At 38.7% G+C, this 23,973-nt stretch overlaps 1 protein-coding gene across 15 annotated transcripts in view; it reads left to right on the forward strand.

Annotated features, from left to right (window-relative positions):
- The window catches only part of LOC122555094 (zinc finger and BTB domain-containing protein 20-like), a 367,748-nt gene that overhangs the window by 230,252 nt on the left and 113,523 nt on the right, over nt 1-23,973 (forward strand). For 14 of the 15 annotated variants that reach the window (XR_006313161.1, XR_006313166.1, XR_006313164.1 and 11 more), the window contains one exon: nt 22,767-22,878. The gene's annotated coding sequence lies outside the window, so the exon portion shown is untranslated. Of the gene's footprint in view, nt 1-14,687; nt 16,114-22,766; nt 22,879-23,973 lie in introns of those variants that run through there. The other variant, XR_006313168.1, reaches the window with a different exon arrangement.

Genomic DNA, 23,973 nt, shown 5'->3' on the forward strand with positions numbered 1-23,973 from the left:
CGATTTTCCTGCTCCTTGGATGCTGCCTGACCTGCTGTGCTTTTCCAGCAGGACTCTAATCTTGACCCATGTTTTTCATTGTGCTGATTGAAATTCTGAGCATAAAAGGCAGGATCTTAACACTGTAGAGGATATCTTTGTAAAAGAGAATATGGCATCTCCAACATGGAGAAAGTAGAATTATTACTTCAAGAAGCTGAACAGTTTTGCACACAAGTGCAGCAAGCAGGCACAGATGGCCACTGGAGAGATATTGGCTAAAGGTTTCAACAACTCCCTCTACACCATATGACAGGTTGATTTAGTTAAGTCAATAGGTGAAATGTGGTTTTTTGATTGCTAAAATGACAAGTGCAAAGGGAAAACACAAAGTGTCAGACACTGGTGTGTAATGCAGCATCATCACGTTTACAGATCTAAGTGAAGTGGCTCAACTTGGCAATACAAAAATGAAGACCTCAAGTAAACAAGCTATTGGTCAGGTTCAGACAGACATTGGAGGCAGACATGTTAGCTTCACTGGAATAATTAGAATTAGAATAGAAAATGATCGAATGCATTCATTCCTGACCATGTAACTATAAAAGTGTTGTAGAATTAAAGTCCTCATGCTGAGCATACTGCTGCTTGTCCTCAAATAATGAACCATCTGTAAATCCTTCTGGTATGTATAGCAGGCAGTAAGAGCAGGAGAGTTTCCTGGTCAGCCAGAACTGTATGGTAGCTGCAGTGCAACATCCTCTCCATGTTAAAAGACTCCATGTACAGATTCTTGCCAGGCATAAACAATATCCTCTTTCTGAGCTACTGCTATGCGCACCCTCCTAAATTCACTGAGGTTTAAAAATCTTTATTTTTGCAATTATAAACTTCATCAGAACATTCCATCTGCCAGCAGGCCCTAGCTTGTGCCACAGCTTAGGTGCCAGTGCGCCAGGAGAACTCCTTTGCAACCCTCCCCAACTACTTGGCTACAGCTGCAGACACATGTCAATTATTGAGGGATTTTCTTCATTTTATTAATGGATCAGTAGGTCTGTCAAGGGAAAATTATTGTGCGACTAACCCCAATATACTGCAAGTTTGACCCTGGCATAACAATCCATATGCAAATTGCACAATGCTGCCCAATATTTGCTAGATGTCCATAACTACATTAGATCTCTGATTTCAATAAGTTAAAAGACAAACACGAAGAACATAAAATTAGTTTTTTTACATTCCAATTAAAATTATAATTGTATTAAAGTGTATGTTAAGAGAATGTTGATTTCCCATAGAAACTAAATGTTTTTAAAGGTGAATAGTACATTATTGCATATGTTACAATACATGTTCTTCTCTGAAATCTAGCACACCTTCAGCTTGACATGTTGACCTCATAAATATGTTGTACACATCTGAAATCCTAAAACAAAAATTGAACTTCAAAGTAATTTTATTTGAAAAATAGTCAAGTTTGCACAGTCTATTATGATTTGCATTTGCATTTAATTATAAACACCTGTCAAAAATAGTATTTCTACACAGACCAAATGGCTGAATGGTGTGATGACCATTGACCTGGAAGCAACACAGCAAGGCCTGTGTAACTGATATAAGTAATGACGTTGTGTGGTCAGGAATAAACACATTCAATAATTCTGTGGAATATTTTGATGAATTTTCAGCCAAAAATTGCCTTCTGGAATGTTCTAATTTAATGTTGCATGCCAATCAAATTTGAAGCAAGCATGTGTTGAGCTAACATAAATTACTTTTATTTTCAGAATTGATTTGGTATGTCATTACCTAAAAAGTTAATAATAAACTCTTTTCAGGCATTTCTCCATGTTTACATTGTTGGACTAAATCCACATTAATCTTTCATCCTCATATAGAGATCAGTTGAAAAATAATTATTTTGGAGTTTGTCAAATAATTGGGACATGCAAATAGATTTATTAGGCTACAACAAATGTTGAGGAATCCTGAGAAGTACACTTAGTTTATTTTAGTTCTTAACTTTTAAATCATGTATTCCCATCTGTCATTTCCACTTCCTTCTCTAACCCTAGTCTCAGACTGAGCGAGATTGTTTGGTACCCTAGCATTCTACTTGACCTTGATCTAAGCTTTCAACCCCATTTCCTCAGCATCTCAAAGATTAACTGCATCCATTTCCATAATAATATATAATACATATCTCCACCTCCCCACCTCTTCCCCCCCCCTTCAACCTCCACCCCACCCCACCCACCCCCAGCCTTAGCCTAGACTTCTGCTGGACCTCCATCCACTTTTTCTTCTGTCTCCTAACCTTGTCTGCTTAGGCTTCAACTGTTTCCCTTTCTCACTTTAATTTTGGCTTTGTGACATCTCTGGATTCATGACTTTGACTTGAATTGGTTCTTTGGCCTGAAACTTCACTTTCTGTAGTCATGCCTCGTCCGCTTGCTATGGTAGTGATGTTCAGTCTGAGCTGTAAGTACTAGCCCTATTTTTCATTTCCAAGTCTGTTATTTTTGTTCTTTCTAAAGCTTTCACTTGCCCACTAAGGATTCTGAATTCTTTCAGGGATGTCCAATGTCCAATCTCCAATGCTGTCTGGTTGAACCCTGCATGTAAATGTTCATATAAATCACTAACACTTGATACAACCTATAGTTGTCTTAAACTAATACTCCAGCTTCTTACACATTCTTAAGACGACATCTCTTATATATCTGTTAACAGGTCTTAAATGCTTTTGCTGTTGACTTTCAATCATGCCTTAATGAATCCTGCCATGATATTTACTTCCCTATGATTCTTTAATCTTAAGCTTTTCAATGCTGCTGACAACTGAAATGGAGTCTGAAGATCTAACATTGCTGTTCACCATGTTGAATGAGCAATTCTCACCACACTATTATATAAGGCTGACTGAACTGCTACTTATCTTGTGTAGGTTTGCTGCTGCCATCCTCTCTCAGATCTGGTCTAGTGTGGTTAACTAAAAATTACTTGCTCATCTCAAAAATTTGCTCTTGTCTTACGCAAGATGTAGTTTAATGCACATAGCAACCGTGCCTATCATATCAGTGTAACTTGCCACATTGTTACATGGACCACATTTTAGGATTGGGGAATTGTCTCTGCTTTAGCAGCAGATTGTACCATAGTTATTGAGCATCGAAGGTATGAAAATGGTACTTTGTACAAGGAGTAATTGTGTCTGTTTCAAAGGGCTTGGGATAGGAATCAAGAGGAAGAGGTTTTTCCAAACTTGACATTAGCACAGGAACCAGAAAAGAAAGTTCAGTGATCGTAGATTAATTGAAATGGGGGTTAATGGAGCAGGAATTAGGTGATATCAACAAAGTGGGTATGAGAGTTGAATGAGTGGTTTGGTTGAGGACGGGAGCAATCCTGAACTTTGGATTTTCATTCTACTGAAAAGGTGGTGGTAGGTTGTGTGGGGGGGCACATGGCAAGGTCTCTGGTGGGGAGGAGTGTGGTAGCAAGAAAAATGTTGTTGATCCAGCTGGATAAATGGTTCCACATTGGCAAAATCATCCAACAAATGTTTGTAGTTGGAAATGAGGATTGAAGTGAGAGGAGAGAGGGGTCTAAGGGGTTCGCCATCTCCTTCCCCCGCTGATCTTCTCACGTGTCTATACCATGATTCTAATTGTTTCATTTGTTGAAGCCATGCCTTCAGTTACTAATACCCTACACTCTGAAGTTCTGTGCTTAAGTCTGTTCACTTTCATTTTCTCCTTTTAAGCCCTAATTCTTTGAGAAAATGTTTGGTTATTTGCTTATGTAACTTGTCAAATATTGTTTGATAATTGATCTGCAAAGTGCTTTGGGATGGGTGGGGAGTGGTAAAAGGGTTACAAAAGAGCTACATATGAACATGAACCTGCTGGCTATATAAAATGAGATTGAAAGAATGTTCATAAAAGGAAGAGTGTGACTAAAGTAAACATTGTTCCCATAGAGCCAATAATAGGAGAAAAGATTGACTGCAATGAAAAAATGACAGAGACATTGAAGAAATATTCTGTGTATGACTTTTAGAAGAAAACAAATTTCTTAACAGAAATATGAAGGATAACTGAAGATAATAACAGTGAAGAACTAATAGCAGTTAATATCTTTGCAGAAATCAACAGACCCTCAGGACCTAGTAGCTCCTGTCTTAGGACTCTAAAAATACTTGCTACAGAAATAGTGGATGCCCTGGTTGTAAATCTCCAAGGTTGAGATGGGAAGATTTTCTTGTCTGTCAGGAAATGAGATCTAGGGAGAGTACAATAAAGTGGTATTGAAACAGTGTATCAGTCATAGTTTTTTTTAGATTAGATTACTTACAGTGTGGAAACAGGCCCTTCGGCCCAACAAGTCCACACCGACCCGCCAAAGCGCAACCCACCCGTACTCCTACATTTACCCCTTACCTAACACTACAGGCAATTGAGCATGGCCAATTCACCTGACCTGCACATCTTTGGACTGTGGGAGGAAACCGGAGCACCCGGAGGAAACCCACGCAGACACGGGGAGAACGTGCAAACTCCACACAGTCAGTCGCCTGAGTCAGGAATTGAACCCGGGTCTCTAGCGCTGTGAAGCAGCAGTGCTAACCACTGTGCCACCATGCCACCGTGCCGTGCTGAGTGGCAGGATAGGATTTGGGCCATACAGTCCAAACCCATTCATTATTTTTATGTTGCATTCTTAAAAATGGAATTAATATTTCTAGCCTCATCTTTGAAAGCCCCAAAACCTAACTCTGCTTCTCTCCTCAGATTGTTACCAGATCTGCAGAGAATTTCCACTATTTTTTGTTGTTTCATGCATCAATAGTACATGAGTATTTGTATTAAATAAAACACATGATTCTATTTGCGGAATTCAGATAGGATAAGTGATGCAACAGATTAGAAAAACGCCTGGCAAAATAATGATCACATACAATAGAGTATGAATCAGACATTAGTAAACTGATTTTAGCAATTCAACAAAATTAGGAATATAATCATGAAAATTGTCCTGCAACAGTATTGGTATGTATTTGCATAAAATTACTTTGTAAATGGAGGTTTAATCATCTCAGCAAAATCCATTAAAATAGCAGAGTAACTTTGTATGAGCATGCAAATATTCACATACTAATATTGTGTGACTCACTGAGCCTTAAAATATTAAAAAGGGACTGCAATCTATCTTACACCACAATAAACTTGCAAATCAAATCAGATTTTGAATGGAGTCCAAAAAGCCACAGTTATTCAGATTTTTAATTTCTGATGAGCAAAACAAATTATTCTAACATTGTGACAAATCCCACGACACCAGGTTGTAGTCCAACAGGTTTATTTGAAGCCGCAAGCCCCACTCCTTCCAACTCTTGCACCTCCATATCATAACATTAAGTGAAACAGAGGCATTAAAGGAGATTCTTTTGGTCTTGGCATTCACATGAACTGATAAATGCTGTAGAAAATGTACTCTATTTTGCATGCTTCCTTGGTTATTATACTAAATAAAATAGAAATTTTGAAGGTGCTAGCTATATTTTTTTTGGCTCCAGATATTCTACACAGCCTTGATCCAAACATGGACAAAAGAGCTTAATTTCAGAGGTGACATGAGAGTGCATGTTCCTGATGTCATTTGACTGACTTTAGCGTTAAGAAGTTGTAGTAAATTTGAAGTCAGTGGGATTTAGGGAGAAAGCTTAATTCTGTTCAGAATCATAATTGGCACAAAGTAGTTTTGATTGATGGAGACTATTCTGCTCAGCTGAAGGACGTGACTACTGGAGCATTCCTCAATCATTTTCAGCTTGTATTTGTTTGGAATTTCCATATTCTTTTGATTGAATGTTGTCACATGTGATAACCAAAAAATAAATCTATATATTTTAAAATACATTCTTCCACATGTCACTTTCTCTTTGGGTATACCTTGTTAGCTGGTATGTAAAAATTATTTGTGGCACCACAGATTCTGATTTAGATATATTTTTGATGTATACTGCAATTTTGTTAACCTATCTTCTTAAGTTTGCTATGTACCGTTCATTGTTATCTAAGGTTTTGTCAAGCCTGATTGAAGAGTAATTTGATGTACTTCAAAGCAAGTTATACAATTTGTACGTTTCATATATTTCCTAAGGATCATTGAGCTAGATAATTTGTTATTGAGGGAATTCAGATGTGACACAACACCAGGTTATATTCCATCAGTTTATTTAAAATCACAAGCGTTCGGGGTATAACCCCTTCTTCAGGTGAATTGAGAGAAGCACATGGTGCTGTTCTCTCTCACTTCACCGGAAGAAGGGGCAATGTTCTGAAAGCTTGTGATTTCAGATAAACCCGTTAGACTATAACCTGGAATCGGCTTCTGACTTTGTCCACCCAAGTCCACTGGCACCTCCACATATTGGGGAAATTGTAATAGCAAGTCCCTGTCACTCTCCAAAGATAACAGTAGCATCACATGGCAACACAGGAGTACTTATAAGTTTAGAGTCCAGGTTGTCGATATTTAAAGTTGTTTCCATTTTGCATTATTTCACAAAATTGCAGTATACATCAAAAATATATCTAAATCAGAATCTGCCTACTAATGTGACAGTAGTATACTAATGTGACTTTAATCCTACATATATTAATTTCAGCTTTTCTATCCCTTTTATACTGCAATACAAGTGCTCAGTGAGGTTTCGATGACTTGTATAAAGGATAAGAGTGCATCAGTAGTGTTCATGCGTGGTACTCCATATTGGAATTGATTTAAGGAACACTCTGATATAAGGTTAATTTGGCCAGACATTGCTAAAAGTAAATATGAAAAATTTACCTTTAAAGTATAATTTCTTTTTCATAGTATGCCATGTATTTTCAGTAAAAGCTCTGCAAACAATATGTTTGCTCAAACAATGTTATTGGCTGACTGAAGAATATGCACCTGAAACGATTTTGTACATGACTAAATAATGGAGATAGTGTATATACTTGTGTAAAAGTCAAACGCTGGACATCAATTTTTAGGCAAAATTTTAATTCTCTTTTTATAGAAATAGTTTTTTGTGAGATTGATATGTGCTTGATTTCAGCCCACACAGCACAAAACAGACAAAATCAAAATGAATGACAGAACTCCAAAAGAATGTTGTTCCTTCAACTAAGATGCACAAAGTTGTAAACTCACTTCCCATTGTCAGCAGTTATTATATTCTTTGTGAGGCATAACCAGATTCTACCAGAAGGTTTTCATCTTTTAACTAATGAATGGAGCAAAAGTTTAAAAACAAAACAACCTATCTTTTAACCAGGAACTGTGAAAAATCTCACCATGTCATGAATATAATGAAATACACTTAAGTAATTTTTGTGACTTTAGCATCCGAGACATCTTCAAGATTATATTTTGTTTCTAAAAGTGTTTGGACTTCAGTTCTTGAAAAACTAAAATTGAATTTTACATGAAATAAGCCAAAAATCATGAGTTGACTTTTCTGATATCGCATTTTAACAATTTTATATGGTATATGTTGTAGCTTACTGACATCAAAGTGGAAAAACACATTTATTTTACATTTTTAAATTTGTTCATTCATGTTAGTCTTTTCTTTGCAGATCCAAAGATAAGTATTTTGTTTTATTCAGCATTGAATTGAAAGGTTTATGGTTTTAGAAGAGTAGCATTGAGGAATTTGTGGTGTCAATGAAACCAATTCCCATGAACAGTAGTGATAGATGATGAATGTTATTTAATTTACTTAGGACCCTTACAGTTGCAGCATATGTTTAGTAATATTGATATAAATGGCGTGCAATTCAATGTGTTGGGAGCAGTTTTAAACTGGAATTATTTTTATGCTGTCAACCTTTTAGTACTTCCAAGTATATGTTCTGTATAGAAGTCAATTGTAGGCTGTTAACCAGAAAATTGTGTGTTAAACACGATCGTTTTTTGAGGCAAAGAGCTAGTGTTTATTGGTAGCAGGCTGGAAACTTATAGTTTAGATTTAAAGCTGCATTATTCTGACCAATTAAAGTTTACTTGTTTTTAGAAATACGCTTTCTCCAATCTGAGGTGACAATGGAACTAAATTACGTTCTGTATTCAAGAAATAATTTCTGTAACTTGGAAAGGAAATTAAAATCATGGTCCTGTAGAGTTGCTTTGCTCCATTCTCCATTTTTTTTTAAACTTGAATGAAATTTCAATTGTACAGAAATTGGATCTTTAAATGTGCACATGGTTTCCTGTCTTCATCATAATGCAGGCTTGGTTAAGGTGCACTCAGAATTATTGGATCTTTCAAGTTCATTAGCTGCTGTTTTAGTGTGTTGTGAGTTTGTGGGCTACCATGATGCCAAGAGGTCTGAGTAGTTTGGCAGTCATTTCCGAGATGTTTTTGATGTAGGGGAGAGTGGCTAGGATTTCTGGACATGTTTTGTCTGCTTGTTGTGTTTGTTGCTGAGAAATCAGCAGACTGTGTTCATTGGGTACCCATTTTTTTTTAATACACTTGAAAGCCCCAATACAGACAACAAGCAAAACCAATGTCATTCACAGAATACCTTGCAAGAACTGTAATAAACACTACATTGGACAAATAGGCAGAAATCTAGCCACCAGAATACATGAACATCAACTAGTCTCAAAAAGACATGACCTACTCTCACTAGTATCCTTACATACAGTTGAGGAAGGACACCACTTCAACTGGGACAACACATCCACCCTACGACAAGCCAAACAGAGACATGCGCGAGAATTCCTAGAAGCATGGCATTCCATCCGGAACTCTATCAACAAACACATTGACTTGGATTCCATTTACCACCCCCTGAGAAAAGAAACAGGAAATTGCATCACCACAGGAAATGACATCACCAACCCAAGGAACCCTAAGCACATAAATGGAAAGCAGGAATCATCAGCAGTGCTTCGTCCAGAGGCTCACTGAAAACGTTACCTACTATGGTGATGAAACATCTGAAAATAAACCATCCAGCTCAGCGAGCAAACCTACATCCACAAGATGGCTCTTTCATGCTCTGAAGGACATTAGTGAACTATATTAAGTTTTTAGAACAGTCAACAATGATTTTGTGGTACTTTTAGGCTCCTAATTGAATTGAAATTGCACCATCTGCAATGGCAGGATTTAAATCAGAGCCTCCAGAACATTACCTAGACTTCTGGATTAATAGTCTAGCGATAATACCACTAGGCCATCGCCTGCCCCCACCAGCTAAGCCTCATCTGGAATATTGAGAGATACTCTGGGCATAGCATTTAAGGAATAGTAAGGCCTTGGAATGGTTGTATTGAAGTTCTCCAGAATGTTACCAGAGGCCACGAACTCCAGCTCTAAGGGATATTTGGAAATGTTTCGATATTCTCGGAACAAAAATGGTTATTCGCAGAAGATCTAGAGGAGAAATGAGAGATGCTTAGATTTGGAGAATTTTTGGTAACTTTCTACTTGGAAGATTCCATAAATAATTTTAAAAGTGAGTTGGGCAGATATTTAAGGATTAGAAACATAGGTTTATGGACAAAAAGCTGGATGTGAGAATTAACATTACCATTCTTCCAAAATGCTAGCCCAGGCATTATAGGCTATCTGGTCTCATTCTATGCTGTAGCTTTATAAGAAAGCAGCATCATTAGCAAGATCATGGTCAGTTATTGTTTAAGTGAAATCCAATTTCCCAACTGTAATTCACTAATAAACTGGACCTAATTAATTTCTGGATTAAATGAGAACATTTAATTTCTTCTCAGAGGCCTCTGCATATCAGGAAATGGCCCATTAATGTTTGGAGAGGCAAAAACAAATTGATACAAATTTGGAACTACTAATATACAAGATAATAAGTTATAATTATTTACTAATTATTTTAAAAGGCTCTTGAAGACCAAAATATAACTTTGATTCAGATGTACACAAATACAACTTAAAATGTGATTTGAGGTACAAAAGAAATCATAATCTCAAACCAGAGCAGTATTAAAAGCAATTTAAAACCATATTTGCTAAAAAGTAATTTATTTCTTTTCTGTTCTCAATCTCTGGCTTTAAGCCACATTGCTCCAAAGGGTGTTTTAATCACCCATAAAAAACCGAATGAATTTTACCAGTCGAGGTTTTGAAAATGCTTGGAAAATCTATTTAAGAGGCTGATTAAGAATGGGCAATATGAGGCCCACTTTCATCTTGATAGTTGACCGCTTCTTAGGATTGATATGAAAATAAACAAGCCAGTTGACTGAACAGAAAAGGATTTCACTAATTGATACTTTTCTTGTTGACCCAGCTGTTTTTTGGGGGAATATAGATCTCGTTTGAGGACTTGTTCAGCTGCATCTAGCAATAATAATTATTGTTTTGTTTCCAATTTCTATTTGTTGATTGATTAAATTCTTTATAACCAAGATTATAGCAAACCCATTGGTAATAACAAGAAAGGAAAAAAGCTAAAAGGGATCTATGAAGCATTAATCAGTCTTCTCTTGTCAAATGCCAACAAACCTACTGTGAATTCAGTGTGGTTTGTTTTCATTTCATATTACCACATTCTTGTTCAGGTAGTATCTTTATAACACTCACTCACTGCCATTATTATGGCAGAGCCCCATGTTTATGTTTCAACAGTAAGATCTTCCACTCTCCCACCCCCCCCCCCACTCTTAGTCGCAACAACAATGGGGAAGAAATGTCTTGTCTAATGTCAAATGCTGTTTTGTTACTCCTAATTCAAAAATATTTTGCTAGTCTTTACTACAAAATGTAGTAAGCACTGAAGTGCTGGTTTGTTTATGAAAAAGTGTATTCCTCTTTCACCACCTTGATTGCTCTTCGGTGTTTTGAAACTCTGGTTGGAAGCCTGCTTGGATATTTGATTGCATGCCGTCACCAAATGACATTTGCTTATTCATTGTATTTAGCTAACCAAAATTGTGGATTCCTTGTCATTGAGAAGCTTTGGTTATGGTTGTGCATCAGCAGCTGTTGTGTGATATGTTTCAAGACCCAAGGAGCTACCATGAGTAGATAAAGGAAAGAGACTGGGATGAGGAAGAGGTGGAGATGGGCTTGAAGAGAAGAAGCCAAAGGTAGAAGAAAGTTTTACCACTAAAACTGCCCTGAGAGCTCGAAGCAATAGTGGTAGCACTCAGAATTCCCTTATGAAATAACAGAAATATATTAACCCACTGAAAAATGTCCAGAACCGGGAGTGGCAACTCGTAGTAATGGAAGTAATACTTTGATAGTAGCATTTCTTATTAACTACTGATGCTCATCCTAAAAGTAGAACAAGCATCTGCACTACACAAGCCACAGCCAAATTTCCTGGTCAATGTGACACTTAAATTTGCCTAATCTCCCTCCGAGTACTGAGGATTCTGGTTTGAACTAGGGTTTTGTTGAGGTAACAGCTCTAAACAGGAAGTCTTAATCAAAGCTGATCAGTACTTGGATTTCAGAATGTTAAAACAAATATTCTTCCAGTAAAATCGCTCTGTTTTGGTCCCTTCTTTTGCATTTGCCCATTAACAGAAGCAGTCATTCCGTATTTTCCAATAAGGTCTCATGTTTCTGCCGTTATTGTCCGTCCTTTCTCGTCACTGTTCTCAATAACTAATTTGCTGCTGTTTTCAGATCCTGAGAAATTGTTGATCTCCATAGCTTTCCATTCACCCTTGTTACTCTGATACCCATTCCCTGGTTTTCCAATCTTTTTCCACTTTCAGCAACACGACTCTCAGTCACCACCGGTTGGATACCAGACTGTGTATTCCAGTGTGTGATCCAGTCCTAGCTCTGTTGTGAAATCAAATCGAGGTACCCCAGATGCACATTTTCCTGCAGTTGAAACTGATGGCATCAAGGAATTAAGGAGGGAAGATGGCTGTTTCTGCAACAGAAGTTTCAATTGTGGTGACTCTCCTAGCTGCCAGAATCATTTATCATATTGGCTCTCTTCTGTTTACAAGCATCAGGCCTGTTCCACCATTCAGTACAGTGATGGCTAATCATCTGCCTCGTTGCCTTTTCCCACACTAGACCCTTATACCTTTCACATCAGTGGTATTTAAAAATCTTTCAAATGCCACTTTAAATGTATGCAATGGCTGAGCTTCCTCAGTGCTCTGGCTTAGAGTTCCCAAAAGTCACATCTCTCTAAATAAAAATATTTTCCTCATCTCAGTCCTAAGTAGTTGATGGACATTATCACCTCATTAGTCTACTTTTGATTATTTGTAAAGTGATGGAAGGTGTCATCAATAATGCTATAAACTGCACCTGCTCAGTGATGCCCAGTTTGGGTTGTGCCAGGGCCAATCAGCTCTTGACCTCATTACAGCTATGGTTCAAACACAGACAAAAGAGCTGAATTCCTGAGGTGAGGTGACAGCCCTTGATGTCAAAGCTGCATTCAACCAAGTGTGGCATCCAGGAGCCATAGCAAAACTGGAGTCAATGGAAATTGGAAGGAAACTCTCTGCTGGTTGGAGCCATACCTGGCACACAGGCTATTGGATTTCAATCACCTCAGCTTCAAGACTTCTATGGAGGAGTTCCTTAGGATAGTATTCTTAAAAAAAGCCATATTCAGTTGCTTCATCAATGACCTCCCCTCATAAGATCAAAAGTGAAAATGTACAATGAGTAGCAAACAATGTGCAGCACCATTTGTGATTTCTCAAGAATTGAAGCAGTTCATATCCAAATGCAAGAAGCTCTGGACAGTCTCCAGTCTTGGGCTGAAAAGTGGCAAGTAACATTTCTGCCACACAAATGCCAGGTAATGACCATGTCAAATAAGAGAGAGCCTAACTGCTACCCTTTTACATTCAATGGTAGCCATCTCCATTACCACATCCTAAGGCTACCTGTCAAGTTCCTCTGACAACCCAGTTTACTTCCTATTGCTCCTCAACCCCATTTCCCCACCTTCCCTCCAAAGCACTAGCAAATCTCCAGACAAGGCTATGCGTCCTAGACTTGCTGAAGAATAACCTGTTCAACTTGTATTGGTCCTATCTGTGCCAGACTGGCTTTAAAGTATCAAAGCTCTATTGTTTTCCCTCCTACATCAATTGTCTAGCTATGTGCTTAATCGATGAATGCTAAAAAAAAACACATGATAGCAGATTTTAGCAGGTTGGGAAGGAAGCTATCAGTACCTTTTATCCCTCTTCTTCTAAAGGTTTGTACCTACGTGCACCTCTCCCAGAAGGATGTTCTGCTGTGACTTCATGACATTCTTGACACTGGAAATACTCCACTCTGAAGTCCTACTTACTGCCGCAGAAACATCTCTCTGATGGCCTGGCAATGGAATCCTCTGTCACTATTGCTCTTGCACCCTTCACTCCAGCACTGCCAAGTCAACAGCAGTGGCACAAACTTGGCTGTGGCTGCACCCTCCTGAGAAGTCATCACCTTCACCAGTATGCAAGAAAAATAGGCTTGGAACTCTTGTACGGAAGCTGGCAGTGAGAGCAGGTATATGTAACCCAGGGTGGCTGGCAGCAAGAGCTGGAGTGGGCAGTCTGAGGCAGCAGTGGGAGAAGAAACAGACTGCAAGGTGGTGAGGGCAGACAATCTGTGCTGGGGCAAGGTCAAGCCCTGTGAGGAGTGCAAGCCCAGCATGGCCAGGCACTTATGGACTGTGGTGTTGAACTGTTAACTTTGTTTTTCTACCTTTTATTAAGATGGACTGTAATGTTAAACTTTTTAACTTTGTTTTCCTGCTTTGTACCAAAGATTCTGTACCTAGGTCCCTTTGTACCTAAAATGGTGTTGTAATGGCAACTTGTAAATGTTTCACTGTACTTCTGTGAGTTTGTGTCACAATAAACTTAATTAAATTCAATAATTTGTTCTCTTAACCAGTTTGCTGTTACTCCCTCTATGCCTTTCTGCTTTTAACCTGCGATGTGAGCACCTCTTTTTATATTAGCGAGTTTTGAGAAGATTTGTAGCTCAGATTGAGGTTCTGGATGTAGGTTTGCTCTCTGAACTGGAAGGTTCATTTTTCAGACATTTCGTCGCCATACTAGGTAACATCTTCAGTGAACCTCTGAACGAAGCACTGCTGATGATTCCTGCCTTTTATTTATATACTTGGGTTTCTTTGGGTTGGTGATGTCATTTCCTATGGTGATGCCATTTCCTATAGTGATGTCATTTCCTATAGTGATGCCATTTCCTGTGGTGATGTCATTTCCTGTTCTTTTTCTCAGGGGGTGGTAAATTGGGTCCAAGTCAATGTGTTTGTTAGAGTTCAGTTGGAATGCCATGCTTCTAGGAATTCTCATGGTTGTCTCTGTTTGGCTTGTCCTAGGATGGATGTGTTGTCTCAGCATGACTGTCTCTCACTAGTATCCTTACATACAGATGAGGAAGGACACCACTTTGACTGGGACAACACATCCATTCTAGGACAAGCCAAACAGAGACACGCACGAGAATTCCTAGAAGCATGGCATTCCAACTGGAACTTTTTCAACAAACATGTTGACTTGGACCTGATTTACCACCCCCTGAAAAAAAGAACAGGAAATGACATTACCAATCCAAAGACAACCAAACATATAAATAGAAAACAGGAATCATCCGCAGTGCTTCAGCCGGAGGCTCACTGACGATGTTACCTATTATGGTGACGAAATGTTTGAAAATGAATCTTCCAGCTCAGCGAGCAAACCTACATCCAGAACCTCTTTATCTGTGCTAACCACTTTGTTATTTGTCTCAGAGATGCACAGGCCCCACTCAAGTTCTGAAGCTGAAGATTGTGCACCCCATGCAAGCAGCTGTGTGCATCTAGGACACACATGGTGTGTTCATGACTTCCGCATGCTGCAAGATGTATGTTCCACTTGGTCGAGCTAACCTGCCATACCATGACATTAAAAGACTTTCTCCCCCGCACCAAAGTCAATTACTGAAGTACGAAAAAGGAAGAAAAAAACAATGAAAAATTCCTTCTCCTCCTCACCAAACTCCCTTACTTATCAAACTTCCAGTTTATTCTCTGTGTACCCAAAGTGAAGGTGAGGCAGCACTGGTGAAGGCCTCTTTTTATGCTCTCTGAAAAGCAACTAAATTCAATCCCCTGAAAACTAGGTTTAAAGCAACAAATGGTTACCTAGCTGGGACTGCTCTGTGAGCATGTAGACCCCTTCCTTAAGGCTGGGATAAAACTTAACTTTCTTGACTTTGAGTAGTTTGACTTAATTGCTCATAATTTTAAACTAGATTTTCAGTAAAAATTACCCTTAAAAATCATCCCACACTCAAGCTCTTGGTTCAGTCCCTGAGGGCTTCTGTTTGTTATGGTGAAATGACCAGCCTTGAGTTTGCAGGATTCAAGAAAGAAAGATTTTTATTTGAGCATATACATAAGGGAGCAGATATCTTTGATATGAGAATCTTGCTCATTTCTACAAAATGTGCAGCTCCGATTTAAAGCACTCAAGTACCAGTTCCCTATTACAAAGTTTTGCAATTTCAAGAAGCATTAACCATCTGGCATCCTGTTTTGGGGATGTACCTGTATAAACTCCCTGACTAACCTTAATAAAGGGATGATGAGCCATGCCCCTTTCAACTCTAAGCAGGTTCCTTAAATTGAAGACAGGCAAACAGTTTAACATTTGAATTACTTTTGGTAAGATACCATTAATCTTTCCACCAACTGAATTAGGTTACTTTTTTAGCTAAATATGGGGAATTGAGGGAATGGAGGAATGGACCTATTTACAGAAAATCCATATTTTTGTATGGTATATATTTTTCCATAACTGGATTTTTAGTTTTCATAAGTTTTAAATGGTGGTCTTTGTTCTGTTTGAGTTTATGGCATGGTAAGTTGTGGTGCCACGTCCTTGAGTAATCTGAACGTTTCTGTCTTGTGTTTTGATTCGTAGCCAGTAGAACTGTTACTGTTTGAAAGCCAAGATTTGTATATGTATGCTAGGAATTTTAGTCTTAACTTTTTATTGTCCTTTTAAATAATTTTCATCCAGATTCCAACTGTGAACTTATTTTCTCCGGAAGTATCAACGCTTCCAGAGCAATGTTAAAGCAGTAAACATGTTGAGGTAATTTAACTGTAAGCTGTATCGTTCAGTCCTTCTGACTGATAGAATGGATGGATGCTCTGATCGCTTTTTTTTGGTAGCAGGTAAAAATAATTACTCCTTGCTGAAGTGTTTTTGGGCCATTTCTTTTTTCACTTTAACTGAATAGTCTTCTGCATTATACATTACAGGAGCTGTTACCTGATTATACATCAATTTTCTCTTTTTATTCAACTGCTATTATCTTGCCTAAATTTTTTGATTCATATGGGCAATGCTGGCTTGTCAGCATTTATTGCTTATGCCAAATTGCCCGAGAGAAGGTGCTAATGAGCTGCTTTCTTAAATCGTAGCAGCTGTTGGAATATAGGGACACGCATAGTGCTATTAGGAAAGAAGTTCCTGGATATTGACTCAGCAACAGTGACCATAGTTCAAGTCAGTCTGGTGTGTAGCTTAGAGGAACCTGCAAGTGGGGGATTTCCCATTGCATCTGTGGCCCCTCTTCTACCAACAGTAGAGGCTGCAGATTTACAAGATACTCTCAGCAGGGAAGTCGTTTGACCTGCTTTGTGTGGCAAATCGTGTAAGAGCAATTCAGTTGATTGCACTTACGCATTTCTTCCATATAGTCCTACAATTTTTGTCTACTCGGATATTTATCCAAATTCTCTTTGGAAGCCACCAATGAAAGTGCCTCAACCACTTTCTCAGGCAGTACACTTCCAGATTCTCACTGTTTTGTTTAAAAAAAAATGTTGTTCGTCATGTTAGCTTTGTTCTTTTTTGCTGTCGACTGTCTGCCAATAGGAATTGTTTCTCCCTATCTACGCTGGCTAATGTTTTCCTTTGTAACCTTGTCTAGCTTCTTCACTATCTGGACTCAATTATTCCTAAAGCCTTTATTCACATGATATTTCATTATCGAGACATGATTTTACCAAGCCAACATCCAGCATTCTGCCTTTTGTTAACGTAAGGCCATCCAAAACTCTGCTGTTTGCACATTAATCTGCACTTTTCCATTTACCCAATGCTCTTATGATAACTTGCCTACATTGGTTTCTATTTAAGAATTTTATCCATCTTAAAATTCTAACGTTTCTTGTCAAAACTCTGTGATCTTTCTTTTCACTATCTATGTAATCTCTAGTCCTACAATGTCTAGAGATTATCTTGCTTCTTAAGCAGCACTGATTTTAATTAGCCCATTAGTTTGGCTGTGCTTTCTGCTGCTCAGGACCTGCGTTCTGGAGTTTCTTTCCTTTATCTACCTCTCTCTCGCTCTTTTATTTTTCTTCTTTTAACACAATTTAGTAGTCATGTCACTGCACTAATAATTGAGAGGTCTAGGGTAATGCTTTGGTGACATGGATTCAAATCCCTTGGCAGTTGGTGGAATTTAAATTCAATTAATAAATCTGGAATTTAAACTAGTTGCAGTGATTGTGACGATGGCACCTATCATCGATTGTAAAATCTCATCGAGTTCACTAATATCCTTTTAAGGAAAGGAATCTGCTGTCCTTGCCTGATCAGCCCGACATGTGTCACCAGAACTACACTGCCCTGACAGCCTAGCAAGCCATTAATTCACTGGCAGTTAGAAATAGGCAACAAATGCTGATCTTATGCTCCCATAAAAGTATTGTTAAAAATCCCTTTGACAAAGATTTTGGTCATCGGTCCTAGTATCTCTCTCGGTGATGTAATTAGCCTAATAGTGCTCCTATGAACTGCCTTGACACAATTTACTTTGGTTCAGAGTTGATGAGCTGGAATCTGAGCTGTGGACACTGTGACGCATCAGGGATGGGGACAGTTACCTGGATACATCATCTCTGACAACGCAGCCGGCTTGATTGACGCCACATACGTCATATCACTCCACTTCAGTAGCACTACAAACTATTTACAAGAAGCACTACAGTAACTTACCACAGTTACTTTAACAGTACCTTCTGTACCCACAACCCTGTGTACTACCCAGAAGGACAAGGGCAGCAGATGCATGGAAATGCAAATACTTATAATGTCCTCTCTAAACTACATACCATGCTAATTTGGAACTACATTGCCATTCCTTCACTGTCACCAAGTCAAAACCAAGGAACTCCCTTTTTGACAGCGCTGTGGGTGCACCCACCTCTCAGAGGTTGCAGCAGGTCAAGAAGACGGCTCACCATCACCTTCTCTTGGGTTCAAAATAAGTAACAAATACTGGCCCAGCCAGTAATTGCCACATCCTGTAAATGAAGACGATATTACCAACTTATTCTTGTGCTATGCCATGAGAGATCAGTACATGTATTATTTTTATAACTGTGTAATAACATATATTTTTCGGAAAGAATAGTGATATTTGACTGTAGCTTTTAGATGCAGTTAAATGTAGAAATGAGGTAATTGCTGTCAGAGATTTCCAACCCCGATAGCATGCATGTTAATGACTATCTCATCCAGAGATTTGACATTGAAGCACATGTAACAGTATGAAGTTGCAGTACTTAGCAACTAGATAACCTGAAAACCAGCAAGTTAATGTCCATTGAACTGAAGTTAATTTTTTCACCATGTAATAAATGCTGATTAGTAACAAACAACTTCTCTGGTGCTGAAAATAAATTTCTACAAATGGTTAGATTTATTCAGTTAGATGTTAATTATCAACTTCTAAAAATTGAAAATGTTTATGTTGTCTCTAAATGTGTGCTGAACACTACTTGAGGTTTTACATGTGCTTATATAAATATACCTATGGAGTCATAGAGTCACAGAAATGTACAGCATGGAAACAGACCCTTCGGTCCAGCCCGTCCATGCCAACCAGATATCCAATCTAATCTAGTCCTACCTCCCAGCACCCGGCCCATATCCCTTCAAACTCTTCCTATTCATATACCCATCCAAATGCCTTTTAAATGTTGCAATTTTACCAGCTTCCACCACTTTCTCTGGCAGCTCATTCCATACACATATCACCCTCTGTGTGAAAAGATTGCCCCTCAGGTCTCTTTTATATCTTTCCTCTCTCACATTAAGCCTATGGCCTCTAGTTCTGGACTCCCCGACCCATTGGAAAATACTTTATCTGTTTATCTGATCCATGCCCTTCATGGTTTTGTAAACCTCTATAAGGTCACACCTCAACCTCTGACGCTCCAGGGAAAACAGCCCCAGCCTGTTCAGCTTCTCCCTATAGCTCAAATCCTCCAACCCTGGCAACATTCTTGTAAATCTTTTCTGAACCCTTTCAAGTTTCACAACATCTTTCTGATAGGAAGAGACCAGAATTGCACGCAATATTCCAACAGTGACCTAACCAATGTCCTGTACAGCCGCAACACGATTTCCCAACTCCTGTACTCAATACTCTGACCAATAAAGGCAAGCAAACCAAACACCACCTTCACTATCCTATCTACCTGCGACTCCACTTTCAAGGAGCTATGAACCTGCACTCCAAGGTCTCTTTGTTCAGCGACACTCCCTAGGACCTTACCATTAAGTGTATAAGTCCTGCGCAGATTTGCTTTCCCAAAATGCAGCACCTCACATTTATCTGAATTAAACTCCATCTGCCCCTTCTCATCCCATTGGCTTATCTGGTCAAGATCCTGTTGTAATCTGAGGTAACCCTCTTTGCTGTCCACTACACCTCCAATTTTGGTGTCATCTGCAAACTTACTACCTCTTACGCTCACATCCAAATCATTTATGTAAATGACGAAAAGAAGTGGACCCAGCACCGATCCCTGTGGCATTCCACTGGTCACAGGCCTCCAGTCTGAAAAACTGCCCTCCACCACCACCCTCTGTCTCCTACCTTTGAGCCAATTCTGTATTCCGTGAGATCTAACCTTGCTAACCAGTCTCCCATGGGGAACCTTGTCGAACGCCTTACTGAAGTCCATATAGATCACATCTCCCGCTCTGCCCTCATCAATCCTCTTTGTTACTTCTTCAAAAAACTCAATCAAGTTTGTGAGACATGATTTCCCACGCACAAAGCCATGCTGACTATCCCTAATCAGTCCTTGCCTTTCCAAATACTTGCTGAACAATGTGTTGCTGGAAAAGCGCAGCAGGTCAGGCAGCATCCAAGGAGCAGGAGAATCGACGTTTCGGGCATTAGCCTTCCTGTAGAAGAGCTTATGCCCGAAACGTCGATTCTCCTGCTCCTTGGATGCTGCCTGACCTGCTGCACTTTTCCAGCAACACATTTTTCAGCTCTGATCTCCAGCATCTGCAGTCCTCACTTTCTCCTTTCCAAATACTTGTACATCCTGTCCCTCAGGATTCCCTCCAACAACTTGCCCACCACCAACGTCAGGCCCACTGGTCTGTAGTTCCCTGGCTTGTCCTTACCACCCTTCTTAAACAGTGGCACCATGTTAGCCAACCTCCAGTCTTCCAGCACCTCACCTGTGACTATCGATGATACAAATATCTCAGCAAGAGGCCCAGCAATCACTTCTCTAGCTTACCACAGAGTTCTTGGGTACACCTGATTAGGTCCTGGGGATTTAACCACCTTTACCCGTTTCAAGACATCCAGCACTTCCTCCTCTGTAATATGGACATTTCTACAGTCTATATCTTCCATATCCTTTTCCACAGTAAATACTGATGCAAAATACTCATTAAGTATCTCCCCCATTTTCTGCGGCTCCACACAATGGCCGCCTTGATGATCTTTGAGGGGCCCTATTCTATCCCGAGTTACCCTTTTGTCCTTAATATATTTGTAAAAACCCTTTGGATTTTCCTTAATTCTATTTGCCAAAGTTATCTCATGTCCCCTTTTTGCCCTCCTGATTCCCCTCTTAAGTATACTCCTACTTCCTTTATACTCTTCTAAGGATTCACCCGATCTATCCTGTCTATACCTTACAGATGCTTCTTTCTTTTTCTTAACCAAACCCTCAATTTTTTTAGTCATCCAGCATTCCCTATACTTACCAGCTTTTCCTTTCACCTATGTTAGGGCTCTGATCATTTGTTTAGAAAGTACATTCTTATATGTGTAATTCTGCAAATATAAATGTTTTCACTTTGACTCCAGTTTTAACCTTTGCTAGTTTTCTGAAATAGAATAGGAATTAACATAAAGACCTTTTCGTACTACAACATACCATATCACCCATTTTTTCGATCAGGGAGAGAGACAAAAGAAAAAGACAAATAAAAAAATCAAAGGATGCCACAGGAAGTCACCAAGTATTAATTTTGGCATCTGAGATACAAGTTCCATTGAAAATGAATTTGAAGTCCTGCAGTATGTATTGCTGCATTAGGTGGCATTATTATAGTGTCATACTTAATAGTTACAAAAATGTCCTGTGATATTACTTTCAATGAGTCATAAGCTTCAGAAGAATTTGAAAGGACGGGTAAAATATTCGGGGCGGGCTTGGGATAGGTGATTGCTATGAGAGGGCTCCTTATTTTGAGGCATTGGAGAGAATATTCAAGAAATATGGGTATAATTGAAGTAGTTAAGAGATTAGGTGTACTTTTGAAAGCTGTTTTTGAAAAATGAAGGTGGGTGATTAGGACACAACTAACCATTAGCCACTTATTGAGTGTTTGGTCAGCTCACCATAGAAAAGATGCGTTGGTCTTGAAAGGACTGCTGTAGAGATTTACCAGAATAGTGCCAAGAACAAATGGATTAGATTGTGAGCAGAAATCACATCAACTTGCCTTGTCTTGTTTGGTATATTAAAACTGAAAGATGCTTTGAAACTTTCTTTTTAAGGATTTTAAAGGAGTAGGTAGAGTTAATAGAGGGAAATGGTTCACTGCTGTAGGGTGTCTAGGATAAGCTAATGTAACCTTAAGATCAGAGCCATGCCATTAAGGAGTCAAGTTAGAAACCTTCCCTCACACCAAATGAGAATTCTCCCACAAATAAAATTAGATTCTCAGTGGGTAAATAATTTTAAATATTAAATAAAAATAACATCAACAGATTTGTTAATTACCCAACAATATTAAGAAATTGTGGAACCAAAACAAATGGATGAAATTAGAAAGCTGGTTAGCTGTGATCTTATTGTATGATAAAATAGTCTCTTGTTGCAAATCAGACCAACTCCTATTTCTTGACTACTTCCAGCTGCACCATCATCAGCTGTTTAGTTTGTTTTTGTTCTGGTCTTCAAATGTTTGAGTATACATTTCCTCCTTTATTAAAATTAAAGTACAGAACTTTGGGCTGGATGTGTATCTCATCATAACTGAACTATTTGATTTTCTATCTTTTTATCTAATATATCAGCAACACAAGTTTTTGATACCTTTATTAACTTCATAAGTTGCCTAAATGAATGTTTGGAAAATTGATTTTATTTCAAGGTTTTTTTTTTGAAATAAAGAAATTCTGAAATTGTCAAAGAATAAAGAAACCTACCCTCTACTATTCATGTCCCGTTGATACGCAGATTAGATTCTGGAAAATTCTGGAAACTAAATGTACCCAAAATGCATTGATATACAGTTATTATATTCTAATTGTTGTAGAATATATAGATGTATTCAAAGTGCAGACATTTAGAGTAAGAGGAGACCTAAACACGACTAAAAGGCATAAAGATGATAATTTGAATGCATTTAATCGTGCAACTGAGAAATCGGCCTTTTTAAACATTGTTTTGAATTCTTTATTTCAGAATACTGAGAAATAAAAAGATGGTTGGAAAATATTTTTGGAAAGCATGAAACAATCTTGTGGACCCAGTGACCAGATTGTGCAATACAAGGGCTACATTGCAAAGTTTCAAGGTAATTAATCTTATGTATTCCAATCAGCATGATAATGGTGAATGTTTCATTGAAAGTCATTGAAAGTACCTGTAATAGCTGTTCCTCTAACAGGTGAAGCTATGATAATCCAATGCAAGGGGCCGAACAGGAAAGGCAGATGAACTCAGGGCATGATTAGGAACATGGGACTGGGATATCATAATAATTACAGAAACATGGCTCAGGGATGGGGCAGGACTGGCAGCTTAATGCCCCAGGATTCAAATGCAACAGGAAGAATAGAAAGGGAGGCAAGAGAGGAGGTGGGGTGGCATTTTTGATAAGGGATAGCATTATAACTGTGCTGAGGGAGGATATTCCCGGAAATACGTCCAGAGAAGTTATTTGGGTGGAACTGAGAATTAAGAAAGGGATGATCCCCTTATTGAGATTGTATTATAGACCCCGTAATAGAGGGAAATTGAGAAACAAACATGCAAGGAGATCTCAGCTATCTGTGAGAATAATAGGGTGGTTATGGTAGGGGATTTTAACTTTCTAGACATAGAGTGGGACTGCCATAGTGTTAAGGGTTTAGATGGAGAGGAATTTGTTAAGTGTGTACAAGACAATGTTTTGATTCAGTATGTGGATGTACCCACTAGAGAAGGTGCAAAACTTGACCTACTCTTGGGAAATAAGGCAGGGCAGGTGACTGAGATGTCAGTGGGGGAGCACTTTGGGGTATAGGGAATGCTGGATGACTAAAGAAATTGAGGGTTTGGTTAAGAAAAAGAAGGACGCGTATGTCAGGTAGATCGGGTGAATCCTTAGAAGAGTATAAAGGAAATAGGAGTATACTTAAGAGGGAAATCAGGAGGGCAAAAAGGGGATATGAGATAGCTTTGGCAAATAGAATTAAGGAAAATCCAAAGAGTTTTTACAAATACTTTAAGGACAAAAGGGTAACTAGGGATAGAATAGGGCCCCTCAAAGATCATCAAGGCGGCCATTGTGTGGAGCCGCAGAAAATGGGGGAGATACTAAATTAGTATTTTGCATCAGTATTTACTGTGGAAAAGGATATAGAAGATATAGACTGTAGAGAAATAGATGGTGACATCTTGCAAAATG

Source organism: Chiloscyllium plagiosum, chromosome 12, assembly GCF_004010195.1.
Source record: "Chiloscyllium plagiosum isolate BGI_BamShark_2017 chromosome 12, ASM401019v2, whole genome shotgun sequence".
Classification (NCBI taxonomy): Eukaryota; Metazoa; Chordata; class Chondrichthyes; order Orectolobiformes; family Hemiscylliidae; genus Chiloscyllium; species Chiloscyllium plagiosum.